A 14,446-nucleotide genomic window follows, 5' to 3' on the forward strand; every position below is an offset into this window, starting at 1 on the left:
TGGTGTAGGTGTCCTTCCTGTTTGATAGTTTTCCTTCTAACAGTCAGGACCCTCAGCTGTAGGTCTGTTGGAGATTGCTTGAGGTCCACTCCAGACCCTGTTTGCCTGGGTATCAGCAGCAGAGGCTGCAGAAGATAGAATATTGCTGAACAGTGAGTGTACCTGTCTGATTCTTGCTTTGGAAGCTTCCTCTCAGGGGTGTACTCCACCCTGTGAGGTGTGGGGTGTCAGACTGCCCCTAGTGGGGGATGTCTCCCAGTTAGGCTACTCAGGGGTCAGGGACCCGCTTGAGCAGGGAGTCTGTCCCTTCTCAGATCTCAACCTTCGTGTTGGGAGATCCACTGCTCTCTTCAAAGCTGTCAGACAGAGTCGTTTGCGTCTGCAGAGGTGTCTGCTGCTTTGTTATTGTTTACTGTGCCCTGCCCCCAGAGGTGGAGTCTACAGAGACAGGCAGGTTTCCTTGAGCTGCTGTGAGCTCCACCCAGTTCGAGCTTCCCAGCAGCTTTGTTTACCTACTTAAGCCTCAGCAATGGCGGGCGCCCCTCCCCCAGCCTCGCTGCTGCTTTGCCGGTAGATCACAGACTGCTGTGATAGCAATGAGGGAGGCTCCGTGGGTGTGGGACCCTCCCGGCCAGGTGTGGGATATGATCTCCTGGTGTGCCTGTTTGCTCAAAGCGCAGTATTGGGGTGGGAGTTACCCGATTCTCCAGGTGTTGTGTGTCTCAGTTCCCCTGGCTAGGAAAAGGGATTCCCTTCCCCCTTGCGCTTCCCAGGTGAGGCAATGCCTCGCCCTGCTTCAGCTCTCGCTGGTCAGGCTGCAGCAGCTGACCAGTACCGATCGTCCGGCACTCCCCAGTGAGATGAACCCAGTACCTCAGTTGAAAATGCCGAAATCACCGGTCTTCTGTGTCGCTGGCGCTGGGAGTTGAAGACTGGAGCTGCTCCTATTCGGCCATCTTGCTCCGCCCCCTATCTTTGTTTTTATTACATTTACTTTTGGGTTCTTGGTCATGAAATCCTTGCCTAAGCCAATGTCTAGAAGGGGTTTTCCAATGTTATCTTCTAGAATTTTTATAGTTTCACATCTTAGGTTTAAGTCATTAATCCATCTTTACTTGATTTTTGTATAAGGTGAGAGATGAGGATCCAGTTTCATTCTCCTATAGGTGGCTAGCCAATTATCCCAGCACCATTTGTTGAAAAGGTTGTCCTTTCCACACTTTATGTTTTTTGTTTGCTTTGTTGAAGATCAATTGGCTGTAAGCATTTGGGTTTATTTTTGGGTTGTATATTCTGTTTCATTGATCTATGTGCCTATTTTTATACCAGTACCATGCTGTTTTGGCCTTACAGTATAGTTTGAAATAAAGTAGTGTGATACCTCCAGATTTGTTCTTTTTACTTTGTCTTGCTTTGGCTATGTGGGTTGTGGGCTCATTTTTGGTTCCATATGAATTTTAGAATTGTTTTTTCTAATTCTTTGAAGAATGATGGTGGTATTTTGATGGGGATTGCATTGAATTTGTAGATTGCTTTTGGCAGTATGGTCATTTTCACAATACTGATTCTACCCATCCATGAGCATGGGTTGTGTTAACATTTGTTTGTGTTGTCTATGATTTATTTCAGCAATGTTTTATAGTTTTGCTTGTAGAGGTCTTTTGACTCCTTTGTTAGGTATATTCTTAAGTGTTTTTTTTTTGCAGCTATTGTAAAAAGGGTTGAGTTCTTGATTCGATTCTCCACTTGGTTGCTGTTGGTGTGTAGAAGAGCTACTGATTTTTGTACATTAATCTTGTATCTGCAAACTTTGCTGAATTCTTTTATCAGTTCTAGGAGCTTTCTGGAAGAGTCCTGAGGGTTTTCAAGGTAAATGATCTTATCGTCAGCAAACAGTGACAGTTTGACTTCCCTTTTACTGATTTGGATTACCTTTATTTCTTTCTCTTGTCTGATTGCTCTGGCTAGGACTTCCAGTACTATGTTGAAGAGGAGTGTTGAGAGTGGGCATCCTTGTCTTGTTCCAGTTCTCAGAGGGAATGCTTTCAACATTTCCCCATTCAGTATTATGTTGGTTGTGGGTTTGTCATAGATAGCTTTTATTATATTAAGGTATGTCCCTTGTATGCTGATTTTGCTGAGAGTTTTAATCATAAAGTGATGCTGGATTTTGTCAAAGTCTTTTTCTGCATCTATTGAGGTGATTATGTGATTTTTGTTTTAAATTCTGCTTATGTGGTGTATCACATTTATTGACTTGCGTATATTAAACCATCCCTTCATCCCTGGTATGGAACCCACTTGATCATAGTGGATTATCTTTGTGATATGTTGTTGGATTCGGTTAGCTAGTATTTTGTTAAGGATTTTAGCATCTATGTTCATCAAGGATATCAGTCTGTAGTTTTCTTTTTTGGCTATGTCCTTTCCTGGTTTTGGTATTAGGGTCATGCTGGCTTCATAGAATGAATTAAGGAAGATTCCTTCCTCGTTTCTCTATCTTGTGGAATAGTGTCAAAAGGATTGGCACCAATTCTTCTTTGAATGTCTGGTAGAATTCATCTGTGAATCCATCTGGTCCTGGACTTTCTTCTGTTGGTAATTTTTTAATTACCATTTCAATCTTGCTGCTTGTTACTGGTCTCTGTTCAGGGTATCTAATTCTTCTGGATTTAAGCTAGGAGTGTTGTATTTTTCCAGAAATTTATCCATCTCTTCTTGTTTGTTTTTTGAGACGGAGTTTCACTCTATTGCCCAGGCTGGAGTGCGATCTTGGCTCACTGCAACCTCCACCTCCCAGGTTCAAGTGATTCTCTTGCCCTAGCCTCCCGAGTAGCTGGGATTACAAGGCATGTGCCACCATGCCTGGCTAATTTTTGTATTTTTAGTAGAGTTGGGGTTTCCCCGTGTTGGCCAGGCTGGTCTGGAACTCCTGACCTCAGGTGATCCACCTGCCTTGGCCTCCCAAAGTGTTGGGATTACAGACGTGAGCAACTGCACCCAGCCTGTATTTTTTTGTTGTTGTTGTTTCAATTTCATTTAGCTCTGGTCTGATCTTGGTTATTTCCTTTATTCTGCTGGGTTAGGGTTTGGTTTGTTCTAGTTTCTAGTTCCTTGAGGTGTGATCTTAGAACGTCTGTTTGTGCTCTTTCAGACTTTTTGATGTAGGTGTTTAGGGCTATGAACTTTCCTCTTAGCACCATCTTTGCTGTATCCCAGAAGTTTCTTTTTTTTTTTTGAGACGGAGTCTCACTCTGTCACTAGACTGGAGGGCAATTGTGCGATCTCGGCTCACTGCAACCTCCACCTCCCGGGTTCAAGTCATTCTCCTGCCTCAGCCTCCCAAGTAGCTGGGACTACAGGTGCATACCACCACACCCAGCTAATTTTTGTATTTTTAGCAGAGACAGGGTTTCGCCATGTTGGCTGGGATGGTCTCGATCTCTTGTCCTCATGATCCACCTGAATCGGTATCCCAAAGTGCTAGGATTTCAGGCGTGAGCCACTGCGTCCAGTCCCAGAGGTTTTGATAGGTTGTGTTATTATTGTCATTCAGTTTGAAAAATGTTTAAATTTCCATCTTGATTTCGTTTTTGACTCAGTGCTCATTCAGGAGCAGGTTTTCTAATTTCCATGTATTTGCATGGTTTTGAGGGTTCCTTTTGGAGTTGATTTCCAGTTTTATTCCACTGTGGTTTGAGAGAGTGCTTGATATAATTTCAATTTTCTTAAATTTATTGAGGCTCATTTTATGGCCTATCTTATTATGGTCTATCTTGGAGAAAGTTCTGTGCGCTGTTGAATAGAATGTACATTCTGTGGTTGTTGGATGAAATATTCTGTATATATCTGCTAAGTCTGTTTGTTCCAAGGTATTGTTTAAATCCATTGTTTCCTTGTTGACTTTCTGTCTTGATGACTTGGCTAGTGTCAGTGGAGTATTGAAGTCCTCCACTATTGTGTTGCTGTCTATCTCATTTCTTAGGTCTATTAGTAATGGTTTTTTTTTTTTTTTTTAAGGGGTTTCACCATGTTGGCCAGGCTGGTCTCAGACTCCTGACCTCAGGTGATCCATTTGGGGCCAAAATTTTTTAACTTTTTATTATAGAGCATTCACATATATACCATCAGAGTGAACAGGCAACCTACAGAATGGGAGAAAATTTTTGCAATCTACTCATCTGACAAAGGGCTAATATCTAGAACATACAAAGAACTCAAACAAACTTACAAGAAAAAAACAAACAACCCAATCAAAAAGTGGGCAAAGGATATGAATAGACATTTCTCAAAAGAAGACATGCATACAGCCAACAGACACATGAAAAAATGCTCATCATCACTGACCATCAGAGAAGTGCAAATCAAAACCACAATGAGATACAGTCTCACACCAGTTAGAATGGCGATCATTAAAAAGTCAGGAAACAACAGGTGCTGGAGAGGATGTGGAGAAATAGGAACACTTTTACACTGTTGGTGGGATTGTAAACTAGTTCAACCATTATGGAAAACAGTATGGTGATTCCTCAAGGATATAGAACCAGAAACACCATTTGACCCAGCCATCCCATTACTGGGTATACACCCAAAGGATTATAAATCATGCTATAAAGACACATGCACACATATGTTTATTGCGGCACTATTCACAGTAGCAAAGACTTGGCATCAACCCAAATGTCCATCAGTGGCAGACTGGATTAAGAAAATGTGGCACATATACACCATGGAATACTATGCAGCCATAAAAAAAGGATGAGTTTGTGTCCTTTGTAGGGACATGGATGCAGCTGGAAACCATCATTCTCAGCAAACTATTGCCAGAACAGAAAGCCAAACACCGCATGTTCTCACTCGTAGGTGGGAATTGAACAATGAGATCGCCTGGACTCGGGAAGGGGAACATCACATACCGGGGCCTATTATGGGGAGGGGGGAGGGAGGAGGGATGGCAATGGGAGTTATACCTGATGTAAGTGATGAGTTGATGGGTGCTGACAAGTTAATGGGTGCAGCACACCAACATGACACAAGTATACATATGTAACAAACCTGCACATTATGCACATGTACCCTAGAACTTTAATGAAAAAAAAAGTAATTGTTTTACAAATTTGGGAGCTCCGGTGTTAGGTGCATATATGTTTAGGATGGTGATATTTTCCTGTTGGACAAGACCTTTTACCATTATATAATGTACCTCTTTGTCTCTTTTAACCACTGTTGCCTTAAAGTTTATTTTGTCTGATATAAGAATAGCTACCCCTGCTGGCTTTTGGTGTCCATTTGCATGAAATGCCTTTTTTTTCCCCCTACTCCTTTACTTTAATTTTATGTGAGTCCTCTTGTGTTAGTTGAGTGTCCTGAAGGCAGCAGATAATTGGTTGTGAGTTCTTATCGATTCTGTGGTTCTGTATCTTCTTAGTGGAGCATTTGGGCCATTTCCATTCAATGTTAGTATTGAAATGTGAGGTACTGTTGCATTCATCATGCACTTTGTTGCCTGTCAACTTTGTTTTTTGTTTTGTTTTCTTCTCTCTTGTTTTTCCTTTTTAACTTATATTTTTGTTTTATAGGTCCTGTGTGACTTATGCTTTAAAGAGGTTCTGTTTTGATGTACTTCCAGGATTTGTTTCAAGATTTAGAGCTCCTTTTAGCAGTTCTTGTAGTGGTGGCTTGGTAATGGCGAATTCTCTCAGCATTCGTTTATCTGAAAATGACTATATCTTTCCTTCATATATGATGCTTAATTTCACTGGATACAAAATTCTTGGCTGATAATTGTTTTGTTTGGGGAGGCTGAAGATAGGGCCCCACTCCTTCTAGCTTATAGGGTTTCTGCTGAGAAATCTACTGTTAATCTGATAGGTTTTCCTTTATAGGTTACCTGGTGCTTCTGTCTCATAGCTCTTAAAATTCTTTCCTTTGTCTTAACTTTGGATAACCTGATGACAGTGTGCCTAGGCGAAGATCTTTTTGCGATGAATTTCCAGGTGTTCTTTGTGCTTCTTGTATTTGGATATCTAGGTCTCTAGCAAGGCTGGGGAAGTTTTCCCCAATTATTCCTCCAAATATATTTTCCAAGCTTTTAGAATTCTCCTCTTCCTCAGAAACACTAATTATTCTTAGGTTTGGTCATTTAACAGAATCCCAGACTTCTTGGAGGCTTTGTTCATGTTTTTTTATTCTTTTTTCTTTGTTGCATTGGGTTAATTTGAAGACCTTGTCTTCAAGCTCTGAATTTCTTTCTTTTACTTGTTCAATTCTGTTGCTGAGACTTTCCAGAGTATTTCACATTTCTACAAGTGTGTCAAAAGTTTCCTGAATTTTTTGTTTTTTTCTTTAATCTATTTCCTTGAATACTTCTCCTTTCACTTCTTGTGTCATTTTTTGGATTTCCTTGCATTGGGCTTTGCCTTTCTCTGTTCCCTCCCTGATTAGCTTCATAACTACCCTCCTGAATTCTTTTTCAGGTAAGTCAGGGATTTCTTCTTGGTTTGGATCCATTGCTGGTGAACTAGTGTGATTTTTGGGGAGGTGTTGAAGAGCCTTGTTTTGTCATATTACCGGAGTTGGTTTTCTGGTTGCTTCTCATTTGGGTAGGCTCTGTCAGAGGGAAGATCTAGGGCTGAAGGCTGTTGTTCAGATTCTTTTGTTGCATGAGTTGTTCCCTTGATGTATTACTCTCCCGCTTTTTCTATGGATGTGGCTTCCTGTGAGCCAAACTGCAGTAATTGTTGTCTCTTCTGGGTCTAGCTGCCCAGTGAGTCTACCTAGCTCTGGGCTGGTAGTGGGGGTTGTCTGCATAGTCCTGTGATGTGAACCATCTATGGGTCTCTCAGCCATGCATACTAGTGCCTGTTCCAGTGGAGGTGGTGGTGGGTGCAGTGGACTCTGTGAGGCTTCGTAGCTTTGGTGATTTAATGTTCTATTTTTGTGCTGGTTGGCCTCCTGCCAGGAGGTGTTGCTTTCTAGAAAGCATCAGCTATAGTACCAGCTGTAGTAGTGTGGAGAGGGACCAGTGGTGGGCAGGGCCCTAGAACTCCCAAGATTATATGCCCTTTGTCTTCCGCTACCAGGGTGGATAGGGAAGGACCATTGGGTAGGGGTGGGGCTCGGCGTGTCTGAGCTCAGACTCTCCTCTCCTTGGGCAGGTCTTGCTGAGGCTGCTGTGGGGGATGGGGGTGAGATTCCCAGGTCACTGAAGTTGTATACCCAGGATTATGACTGCCTCTGCTGAGTCTTGCAGGTTGTCAGGAAGTGGGGGAAAGCTGGCTGTCATAGGCCTCACCCAGCTCCCATGCAAACCGAAGGGCCTGTCTCAATCCCACTATGTCGTCCCCAGCAGCCCCTAGTCTGTTTCCAGGTAGAGAGCAAGATGGGCGTGAAAACTGTCCCGACGCTATCCACCTTCCAGCTGTGAAAGAAAAGGGCTTTAGTTCTTCCCCTGTCTGTGAAGTCTGCACGCTGAATTCATGTCCTCCCCTGTGTTCTGACCAGGAGGCTTCTCACCCCATTCAAATTGTTACAAAGTTCAGCTAGAGAATTCCTTCTCCCGTGGAGTTTTACCCCCTACTCCTTTGGCCACCCTCCCAATGGATCCCTGTGGTGCCACGTAGGAACGGGCTGCTTGGTGACCCAGCGAGCTTGCAGGGCCTTTCTGCTGCTTCCTCTACCCCTGTATTTTGCTTGGCTCTCTAACTTGAGTCAGTTCCAGGTAAAGTCAGAAACTTCTCCTGCAAACAGACCTTCAGCTTCTCCAGTGGGGGTGTGTGTTCAAGAAAGGAGGGTCTCCCTTTCCCACTTCTGCAGTTGGGGCACTCAAATTATTTGGGCGTTTCCTGGGTCTTGCCGGAGCAGCCTGCTTTCTTCAGAGGGTCTCTGGGTCCTCTCGGGATTGCAAGTTTGTTCTTGCAGTCAATCTGGAGCTAAAATTCACATTGTGACCCTCTGCATGCTGCTCTGTCTGGAGCTGCAATCTAGTCCTGCCTCCCATCCACCATTATCCCAGGAGCTCTCCCTCAAAAAAAATTTTTTTAATTAGTTGGGTGTGGTAAAGCAGGATGATTGCTTGAACCCAGGAGTTTGAAGCTGCAGCAATGATCATGCCACTGCACTCTAGCCTGGGTGACAGAGTGAGACCCTGACTCTAAAGAAAATTTAAAATAATAAAGATAAAATAAAAAACCAAACCATATTCAAACCATGCTATGGTTTGAATCTCATCTTGAATTGTACTCCCGTAATTCCCACATGTTGTGGGAGGGACTTGGTGGGAGATAATTGAATCATGGGGACAGTTTCCCTCATACTGTTCTCGCAGTAGTGAATAAGTCTCATGAGATCTGATGGTTTTATCAGGGTCTTCCGCTTTTGAGCCTTCCTCATTCTCTCTTTGCTTGCTGCCATCCATGTAAGACGGGACTTGCTCCTCCTTACCTTCTGCCATGATTGTGAGGCTTCCCCAGCTGCATGGAACTGTAAGCCCAATTAAACCTCTTTCTTCTACAAATTGCCCAGTCTCAGGTATGTTTTTATCAGCAGTGTGAAAACGGACTAATACATTCACCATGCTCTCTTGCCTTCAGGTCTTTGTCAGTTTTGTTGTCTCTCTCTGGAATGCTCATTTCCTGCCTGACTCTTCCCCTCCTTTCAGGTGTCTCCTAGTTAGGGAAGCCTCCCTCCATGACATTCTAGTTTAGGACTTTCCCTTAACAGAGGAGATGTCCTACTGTCATCTGACTGTCAAAGTCAGAGTTGCCTTTTCAAAGTGTCAACAATATTACAGAATAAAACCCCACAGTTGCACTTTGGTGCCGGGAAAGACTGTATGAAAGGTCTGTTTTATATAGTTGTAGTTGTAATGAACAGGAAGCATGGAAATACCGCTTAGAATTGTCAGTACCAACTTTTCAAACCTCTTTAGGTTAAGGCACAAATTACGTACTTGTTGGTGAAAAAGAGCCGGATAAATTACATGTTATTTTCATTTGCTTTCGAGATTTTTATCTAGATTTCAGAATTTTTCTAAGAGCAGCAAGACAAAACCCATCCTCTTTGCCTGGAGTTTGTTCTCTGGCATGGGAAACAAAGTCTCATTTGGTTCCCTCGCTGTGTTTATATCACCCTGGCTGCTTATCTGTTGGACATCTCACCAAAAAATGCTTCAAGGGATGGGTGGATATGGGAAGTAAAAACCAAATTAGTTGGTTACGTGCTTTTTAAAAAATAAGCTTTTCTTTTTAGAATAGTTTTAGATTTACATAAAAGTTGCCTAAACCCAACCTGAAGCCAAAGGGTGAGGGAACCTGTTTGATGCAGTCTCTAAAGATTAGCCTTCTAGGGCATGGAATACGGTGGAAAAGAATGGAGAAAGTAGAGAAGGGTACAGTTTGAAGTTGCAGAAGCAAACAAAATATACAGTTCAATATTTAATTGTATAAATATGTAATTGTTTAATCATCTACTTTTGAGCATTTGGATTGATTCCAGATTTTCTTTTTGCTTATTATACACATTCTTTTATTTAAATCTTGCATGTCTATTCCAATTTACATATGATACATTCATAGAAGTAGATTGTCTGGGCTCTAATTTTAAGATTTTTGATATATATCGTCTCCAGAAAAATTTTAGCAGTTTACCTTCCATCTGCAGAATGTGAGAGAGCTTGTTTTTCTGTGTCCTCATTAATATTAGGTATTATCATTAGTCTTTGCCAGGTTAATAGAAAAATATCTTGTGGTTTTTATTTATATTTCTTTGGTTATAGTCAAATTTAAAAATAAAACTATCTTTACTGGCCATCTGTGGCTTTGTTAAATTATCTCCTTGTTGTGGTATAAAACACTTGCTTTCATTTATGCCTGGTGCTCTTCAATCCACAGACCATCTGTTTTACCTTCACCAGAGAATAAACATTCAGCATTCTGCAGTGATCTTTACCATGGTTACTTGACTACAGTCTGGGGAAAGTTGTAGGGTGATCTTTACCATGGTTACTTGACTACAGTCTGGGGAAAGTTATAGGGTGATCTTTACCATGGTTACTTGACTACAGTCTGGGGAAAGTTGTAAATCCTTAACAAGATTTTCAACCAGTGTTTTTAGTCCCACTTTTGCACCACTGCCCTTCTCCCTCTCATTTCTAGAGACACCTGGTGCTGCCAGTTCTTGAGCTTTTTGGTGATTATGCAGTGTGATTTGCTTTGATTCTTTACTTTCTGCACTACCACCTCAAATTTCTTATGTCTTCCAAGTAGGTTGCTACTCTTCCATCTACTTTTCAGCTTCCTCATTTTTGTTGTGGTTGTCTCTTCTCCTAATCTCTTTGTCCTTAAAGATTATACCTTAAAAGTATATAATTCCCTCTACTTCATTTTAATTATCTTATTGGAGGATGTGGAGATACATTCCTGTGTTCAGTCTTCCATCTTTAACAGGAAAACCTAGTTGAAACTGTTTTACTGGGGCTTGTTAGGTTGGTAAATATTACAGATGTCTCATAGACCTGGAAAGATATAAAGGATCGCTGTGTAGACCAGAGAGCCTACAAGTTGCCTCAGATTAGTGTGAGAAAGATCTCTTTATTGATGAAAATTCTTTCCATGACCTCTTGAAATATCTCTGCACTCATATTTATAAAGATATTAAATTGTTGGGTTGCTTATGTAAAAATATTTGTGAATTTGTCCATTTGCATGCGATCGAATGAATCAGACAGGCATACATATATTCACAATGTAGGTTAAGCCTCTCAGGAACATAGCAAAATATTGAATAACTGATGATGCATGAGCATTAACAACCAGAATGGACAGTGACTGGAGCAGGGTCCAAGAGGCCTTCTGCTGGGCCACATGATATCCCTTTATATGCTGGACTATCTCAGGAGGGACTAAGAAGTGGTAGGGTAAGGAAAGGAGGACACTTTGAGGACTTAGTAGAGCTGCCGTTTGCCAACTAGTAAGGAAGTATTTTTATATTTTACAGTAGGTATGGCTATAATGGTATGTATAAGTAATTATCAGTCTTTTCCCTTTTGCTTCAACTATGTTACCCTTATATGAATTATTTTCCCTTTCTAGCATGCTCTACATGTTGTCTGTCACTGTCTTATTTCCTCTGCTCAATGTCTGTCCCAGCTTTCTACAGATGGTGATTCCCACTACAGACTCAAGCCTTCACCAATTCCTGAGGCAGTCCTGAAGATGGTGGCAGTCTAATCAGTAACACCAGCAACCTGATGCTTGCTTTCCAAAAAGAGCCCAAGCTGCATAGGTAATCTCTGAGTTGTAGGTTTCCCTTCCATCCCTCAATCTTGGCTTTATGGGTATAGTAGCCTTTGGCCTCAGTTTTCCTCCCCAGTATTTGTACCTCTGATATTTTTTGGTGCCTTCTATTTCCTTTGATTCTCCTCTTCCCCCGTCACTTCCTGTAGTATTGCTGCAAGTGGACAGACATAGCCTAGAGTCATGATATAGCTACCTATGTGGTTTTAGTTACACCTGTTACCTCAGCTCTGCTATCCATTCCTGGATTGCATTCCTTTAGCATTGATACTTCCCCAATCCATGGCAAAGCTTTGCTGTGCCCTTTGGATGCTGTATTATACACTGTTTAGCTGCTTCCATGGGACTATTGCATACTTTGTATTGGACAAATTATCTAAAAAAATCAGTGTTCTATTAGCAAAGATGGAAGGGAGAGTGGCTGACAGGTTAGCTACCAAACAGCTTTTGGCATATCACGTACTGATATTGGAAGTTCCCAACTACAAGGGCCCTGTAGAATATCTAATGACAGAGTTCACAAAGGGAGGTGTTACTCAGTTACTCAGTGCTTTCACTTAGCTTTTTAGTCCCTCACTGTTAAATATGAGAAGGCAACCGAAGATTATCAGACATTTGAGGAAGGCTTTATATACAAAAGAAATAAAACAAAACATACAAACATAAAAAATAATTTGGAAAAGACAAAGACAATGTAGGGAGAAGAATAACAATTTTAAATTATCATTAATATTCTTAGAGACATGAGGGAAGATATAATAATGAAAAAAGAGAACACTATAAAAGAATATTTACAGAATAAAAAGGAGGTCTTGGAAACTAAACATGTGATCACAAAAGCAGTAAACTCAATAGAAGGATTAGGCAATAAAGTTGAAGACATCTCTGATGATAGAGCAAAAAATAGAGGAAATGAAATATAAGAGTGAAAAGAAAAAAAAAATAAGGCATTCTAGGAGGTCTAACACCTGAGTATAAGGGGTTCCAAAAACAAGAACTGGGAAAATAGAGCTGAGAAAACTGTCAATGTAATAATTCAAGAAAATTCCCTGGGACTAAAAGAATCCATTTCAACCTAAGTTTGTAAGGTACATCACTGTGAAATTTCAGAACTTAGGAGACAAAGAGAAGATTCTATAAATTCCTAGAGAGAAAGAGGTTTTCTTTTTTAAAAAGGTCAAATACAACAGGCTAGGAATCTTAATGGCCTCAGATTTTTCAAAAGCAGTAGTAGAATCTAGGAGGCAATGGAGCAATGCCTTTAAAATTTAACCTAGAATTTTGTACCCAGTCAAATTATCAATCAAATGTGAAGGTAGAATAAAGACATCTTAAGACATGCAAAGTTTTATAGTTTACCTACCATGTAGACCTTTTCATACTCAGAAAGTTACTGGAGGATATGCTCCACCAAAACAAGGAAGAGGAAGACTTAGGGTACATGAAACGGGTGATACAGATGAGACCAAAGGAATTCCCAGGATTAATGATGTAGACTCTAGGATGAGGGTAATGCACTAAGGCATTGAAGGCAACTTGTCCAGATTGGAACATTTCAGAAGACTCTGGAAAAGGCTTCTTTAAGAAGATATAACTGATAGAATATGTGATACAAATGAATGTGTTAAACAGAGATTTAGGCTGCTCACAAAGAGGTTAATTCAAATTCAAGCCAGAGAGAAAGCTGAAAATGGATACAGACCTGCAGACTAGTTTAAGCAGGGCAGGAGATGTCAGCATAGGAGAGATACCACCTAATAACAGGAAGGAGATTACTTTGTTCCAAGAGCCAGATGGAATATATGATCTTACTGGGCATTTATTAATATTGATATTTGGTTTCTCTATTCATCCTCACTTAAGAAAGAAGTTACCTCTAATGTCAAGGATATTACAATTATGGTTTTATCTTTTTTTTAACCTTTTTTTTTTTAGACAGAGTTTCGCTCTTGTTGCCCAGGCTGGAGTGCAATGGCACAATTTTGGCTCGCTGCAACCTCTGTCTTCTAGGTTCAAGTGATTCTCCTGCCTCAGCCTCCCTGGGATTATAGGCATGCACCACCATGCTGGGCTAATTTTGTATTTTTAGTACAGATGGGGTTTTGCCGTGTTGGCCAGGCTGGTTTTGAACAGTTTTATTTTCAATTTCCATTAGCACCAAAAACATCAGCCCTTTAGGCCTCAAATCCTAAAACTGTGTTCTTTCTGTCCAGGCAGTTTCCCCAAACAGACTCAGTTTCATTGAAATACTGTGACATCAGTGACAGGAGTTATGTAACAGGTGAACATTCAGGAAACAATAATATCTTCCTTAGTGACTGTAGGTAGCTAATGGCATCTCTGCTGCAATTGTCAAGTTAGAGAAGCATTACTATAGTCTTGTTTTAGCATGCTACCAGATTTAAGTTGGTCTTTTTCTGTGTCTGTTTATTTTAGGGTTGACTTGCTTATTTTCTTATATCAGGGACTTCATAGTTAAACCATTTCTGTTTCTCCACCTGCAATCACTTCATTTAATTCAGAACCTTCAACAACTACATGGAGATTTGGGGTCTTCTCCCTCCCGCTTTTTTTTTTTTAATTATTTTTTTTAAATTTATTTTTTATTATTATTATACTTTAAGTTCTAGGGTACATGTGCATAATGTGCAGGTTTGTTACATATGTATACTTGTGCCATGTTGCTGTGCTGCACCCATCAACTCGTCAGCACCCATCAACTCGTCATTTACATCAGGTATAACTCCCAATGCAATCCCTCCCCCTTCCCCCCTCCCCATGATAGGCCCCGGTGTGTGATGTTCCCCTTCCCGAGTCCAAGGGATCTCATTGTTCAGTTCCCACCTATGAGTGAGAACATGCGGTGTTTGGTTTTCTGTTCTTGTGATAGTTTGCTAAGAATGATGGTTTCCAGCGGCATCCATGTCCCTACAAAGGACACAAACTCATCCTTTTTTATGGCTGCATAGTATTCCATGGTGTATATGTGCCACATTTCCTTAATCTAGTCTGTCACTGATGGACATTTGGGTTCATTCCAAGTCTTTGCTATTGTGAATAGTGCCGCAATAAACATACGTGTGCATGTGTCTTTATAGCAGCATGATTTATAATCCTTTGGGTATATACCCAGTAATGGGATGGCTGGGTCA

This window comes from Theropithecus gelada, chromosome 15, assembly GCF_003255815.1.
Source record: "Theropithecus gelada isolate Dixy chromosome 15, Tgel_1.0, whole genome shotgun sequence".
Taxonomy (NCBI): Eukaryota; Metazoa; Chordata; class Mammalia; order Primates; family Cercopithecidae; genus Theropithecus; species Theropithecus gelada.